The sequence below is a fragment of the Vanessa cardui genome, chromosome 10 (assembly GCF_905220365.1).
Source record: "Vanessa cardui chromosome 10, ilVanCard2.1, whole genome shotgun sequence".
NCBI lineage: Eukaryota > Metazoa > Arthropoda > Insecta > Lepidoptera > Nymphalidae > Vanessa > Vanessa cardui.
Window position 1 is genome coordinate 11,702,546 of NC_061132.1, and position 5,954 is coordinate 11,708,499.

The window sequence follows — 5,954 nt, forward strand, 5'->3', positions numbered from 1 at the left end:
CTCACAAGTAACATTCTTTCTAACCATACCGTCTTTCACACAATCCATCGTTTCTTTGGACTTCCTCTACCTCTATATCCATCCCCATCCATGTTCGAGACCTTCCTTATAACATGGTCCTTATTCTAATATACACGACATATATCTTACAGAGCTTTAGAACAAATAAACTTCATAACATTTTGGAAAAAAATAATTTGTACTCACCATGTCAATTACGTTTGTGTTTGAAAAATGAGTATTCAGGGATCAACTTTTATATAGTCGAAATTTATTATTTTATTAATAAACATATAATATAAGTACCCAAAAATATGCATATCGGAAAAATTTTCAAATTTAACTTGCAAATTGCTTGATGTTGCATTTACCGATTTATAAGAATGATAGTGTAGTTTTATTTTAAGTTTAATTTTGTTTTATTGAAGCCAAAAAAAACGGAAAAAATTAAATAGTTAATGATGAAATTGTAAATTTGGAACACCAAAAATATATCTAATGAAGATCTTCTATGAAAGGGCCTGGAATGAATTATTTTTGATCTGTTATGAGACCAATATTCAGAGTTTAGCTGAACGTTGGTTTCCAAATTATCAGAATGTTTAACTTCAGTATGCACCAGCTGGCTCCACCTTTCTGTAGAAAAAAAGTTATACACGGTGGCTCTATATGCTTATGATTTATGAGTAACACTTTATGCCTTCTCATTGAGCAAATCATAAAATTAGCTCGTGCAGAGCAAAATTGTGTCATCGTTGTTTGTGTATATAGGACCAAATATAAATACATATAGGCCCAGATATCACTACATACTATAAAACAAAGTTGCTTCCTCTGCCCCTATATCCCTATCCCTATGTATGCTTAAAGCTTTAAAACTACGCAACGGATTTTGATGCGGTTTTTTTTTAGATAGATTCTTTCGAGAGGAATGTTTTTATATATATGTGGACAATTTAGTCAAGAAACACTGATAAATTTAAAAGTTTGTAGGGTGATGTAAAAAAACAAATTCTTTATATTTAGTATCAGTATTGCACCCGTGCGAAGCCTAGGTAAGTCTCTAGGAAATTATAAAGTGCGAAGATATATCATATTAGCGAGTTAACAGTTGATAGCGCAACTTGGGAATAAAACAATCACCTCCTAGCGATATCTTTTGACATTAAGGATAAGAAAAAAAAACACGTTGCATTTACATCGCCGGTTCTCGACCTACCGAACATTATTTTATACTAATAATTTAAATGTTATTCATAAAAATTTACTTAAATAAAAGCAACATTTTCATTAATATTCATGAACAGCTTAAATTTTGTATATGTTTTTAAATGTGCATGTCATTTTACTTGCACATGTTATATGCATATATACAAATTTACATCCCGTTACAAATGTATTCTGGCATCCATCACTTCTAGTTGCTTTAAGCGAGTTGTTTCAACGAATAATAGGTGCTATTCTTTTGGGTATATTCGAGTACAACTTATTTCTTTCATCTCTTTTGATATACTTTACATTCCCTTTACACTCCCCCAGGTTGCTCCTCATAACACTTCTCGAGTTTACTAATTAAAAAATATTTACTTTTCTCACCATTCTATTATACTCCTTTCTAAAATGCGACGTTGCCACTCTTACTGAGAATAGGTACCATAAAAGTAAAACATAGTAGGTCATCATCATCATCAATGCATCAGCTGAGTTCGACTAAGACGAGTAACGTCTAAATTATCAAAATTAAAAAAAAGATACAGATTCACGAGATCAACATTCATTTATTAAATATATTTGACTTTATGAAAAATAAAGTGTCAATTATTATTGTAATATATGAGACAACATCACATACATTACTCTGATCCCAATGTAAGTAGCTAAAGCACTTATGTTATGGAAAATCAGAAGTATCTTTACTTCTGATTTTCCATAACATAAGTGCTTTGCTCGGTACCACAAACATCCAGACCCAAGACAATGTAGAAAACTAATAATAATCTACATTGACTCGGCCGGGAATCGAAGCCGGGACCTCGGAGTGGCGTACCCGTGAAAACCAGTGTATACACCGCTCAACCACGGAGATCGTCTATTATTGTAATCAGTATATTTTATGAGTTTATAAATGATTATTTACTAACAAAAGGTAAAAATAATACTTAATTTATTCAAAAATCCATAAATAAAAATGCATTTTTAAACAAATGTTTAAATTGTATATGCCCGTGTTGCACGTGCCCCTTCATTGACCCAGTAAATTATCACATAAAAGGTAATTTGTAAAAACATATTTCTTAAAGTATTCTCGTGTTGTTTTTTGATAGATATACTGTGGGGTTTTCTTTCTTTTGATTGTTGAGGAGCGTGTCCGTGGCAGACACCGACTCCAAATATAGCAATAATTATAACTACATGATATAATCATAAATCGACTTTTAAAATAGTTTAATATTTTTCATTTTATTTTACTTACGAGGACTCTAAAAATATGTTGAATACGCAATTATTTTAAAATAGTGTTTTGTTTGAAATCGGTTTTTCTTTTTGTTAATTTTTTTTATTTTTTTATTTTAAGTGAAGCTGATGTAAACTAAATAATTTTACTTACTACGGATACTTTAAGCGTGCCGTTTATATGAGACAGAAATAATTTTGAGGATAATTTCAAAAGAAAATGTGGCTTTAATACATATGGCATATACTACACCCCTGGTATAGGTACCACCCCTGAAAGAGCTGTAATCGACCTCAGTAAAAAACTTTTCAAAAGAGCTAATATATGTCATCACATCATCACATCACATACACAAAATTTGATTAAATGACAGTAAGATATTCTGCCCCATATCGCACCCTAACTGTGAGCCGTTTAGTTCCATCACTACATAGTACATAAATAAAATTTTAACAAAAAGAAAAACCGACTTCAAACAAAACACTATTTTAAAACAAATGAATATGCACGAAAAAATAATAAAAATAATTGCGTATTCAACATATTTTTTAGAGTCTTCCTAAGTTAAATGAAATGAAAAATATTAGACTACTTAAAAGTCGATTAACGATTATATCATGTAGTTATAGTTATTGGTATATTTGGAGCCGGTGTCAGCCACGGTGCCCTTGTCCCAACAATCAAAAGAAAGAAGCGATACGAGCCCCTTGATTGATCCAGTATATTATTGTGTAAAAGGTAATTTGTAAAAAACATATTTGTTAAAGTATTCTCGTATTGTTTTTTGATAGATATACTGTAGGGTTTTATTGGCTGACACCGACTCCAAATATAACAATAATTATAACTACATGATATAATCGTTAATCGACTTTTAAGTAGTCTAATATTTTTCATTTCATTTAACTTAGGAAGACTCTAAAAAATATGTTGAATACGCAATTATTTTTATTATTTTTTCGTGCATATTCATTTGTTTTAAAATAGTGTTTTGTTTGAAGTCGGTTTTTCTTTTTGTTAAAATTTTATTTATTTTTTGATTTTAAGTGAAGCTGATGTTGACTAACTAATTTTTTTTAATATGGATAGATTAAGCGTTCCGTTTATATGAGTCAGAAACTACTTCGAGGACAATTTCAAAGAAAACTTGCGAATAAAGCAAAAATAGACTTTCGAAAATGCGGATTTAATACGTCACGCGGCGTAAACTACAAGGATCCCTCGAAAGAGCTGTAATCGAACTCAGCAAAAAAACTTTGAAAAAGACCAACTATACTTCGTACATCATATGACATAACATCACATACACAAAATTTGATTAAAGATAGTAAGAAATTCTGTCCCATATCCCACCCTAACTGCGAGCCGTATAGGAGTTCCATCACTACATAGTATAAAACAAAGTCGCTTTCTCTGTCCCTATACCTTTAAATCTACGCAACGTATTTTGATGCGGTTTTTTTTAAAAGATAGTGTGATTCAAGGGGAAAGTTTGTGTATATAATACATGAACAATATAGTAAAGAAACACTGATAATTTTAGAAGTTTGCGATGTGATGTCGTATATAAACAAATTCTGTAGTATATTTAGTATCAGAATTGCACCCGTGCGAAGCCGGGGTGGGTAGCTAGTTGATTATAATATTCGACTATGATAATTACATAAACATAACCACATTACGGAAGGTGACTCAAATATCCAAATAACCTATAAATAAAAGATTCGACCGAGTATCGCTAACGTGCTCCTCAGAATTGTTCCGTTCCCTTCCGTTCCGTTACTTTGTCATTGATCCTGTTCTCAGAACCTTACCAAACTTTCATCAAATTACCCTTGAAGTATATATTTTATAATAAAAAAAGAATTATCAAAATTGGTTAACGTGATTTTCAGTTATTCACCTATTTGTCGCGCATATACATAATGCAAATTAAGACTTATGTCGTTTTCACATGGATGCCATCATCGGAAAAAAAAATAAAAAAAATGGGACCCCACGGGAAGCACTACCTTTCAAACAAAAAAAAAAATATCAAAATCGGTCCACCCAGTGAAAAGTTATGAGGTAACAAACATAAAAACAAAAAAAAAAAAAAAAAAAAAAAAAAATACAGACGAATTGATAACCTCCTCCTTTTCGAAGTCGGTTGAAAACAAATCGCTTTCTCTGTCCATATATCTTTTAAAACTACGCAACGGATTTTGATGCGGTTTTTTCAATAGATAGTGTGATTCAAGGGGAAGGTATGCGTATATACAATTTCAAGTCCCTAACTTTAATATTTGTCGCTTGGTGATAATGATTCAGTGTGTCAGGAATTGTTATTTTATATATATAGATATAAGGTATAGAAGGAACCGGAGTGTCTGCCATCGAAGTTTTCTGTACATTTTTTTTATATATTTTAAGATATCAAAGGGTAAACTTGCTACGATCACGTTTTGAAAGTCGATTTTTATGCTTTTCGGTTTCATGGCACGCTCAAAGGAACTCTCATCTGCTATTCCTCAAAGTAATATGGAGCTTGCTACTAGGACATAAGTCTGCCGATCACTAGCTCTTGGGCTATTGTAACAAAAGATAGCGAGATTGGAGCTTCATAGTAAAACATAATTTTATTGGGCCATTCCGAACTACTGAAATTAAAATCATTTTATTGTACAGAAGCGTTTTTCTCTTACTATATTTTTCATCTAGGAATCTATATTAAATAATATATAATCACCAAATAAAATTAGGATAAGGGCAGGTGGATGACGATGATGACGAAATTTCTGTCTAGGCATCTGTATTTTATGACCTATGTCTGAATATGTAACATGAAGGGAAAAATATTTTCTTGCTTTGAGTATAAATACAAATTTTTGAAATACTGTAGTTTTTATATAGTGAATCCCTATTCCAGGTTTCAGAACAATAAACTCATAAAAGTCGTGATCTCTTTGTAGTATCATTATTATAGTAAATATAGATTTTGTAAACAGTTATCTTTTTCGACTCAGATATATGTAAATAAATATAAAAAATTTGTATACATAAAAACTTCATTTTATTTTATGCACGAAAAGTATAGTACGATACAACTTAGTTGTAGCATCGGCAAAATTCGTAAAACTGATCACAACGGAATTAAGTACGATATTCCAAATTTTATTACTTATGTGGATATGATCTTTACACAAACGTAATAACTCATAATATAATATGACCTAATAATCGTCAATTGGACACGTGAATTTACATGCACTAGCTTTCTCTAGTTGAACTGATGCGATAATCTATAGCAACGAATAGCGTCGAATGGCGCGATAGGGAGCGGATTCTATTGGTTGTGTAAATCGTCAGTAATTGGTTTTATTGAACTTGCTGATGCTACATCTAAGTTGTGTTGTACTATAACTTTGATGAAGTAAAATTACATTAAAGATATCCCCATTCTGGGCATTTATTAAACAAACATAAACATTTGCTATAAGTGCCAATGTCATTTATTTGA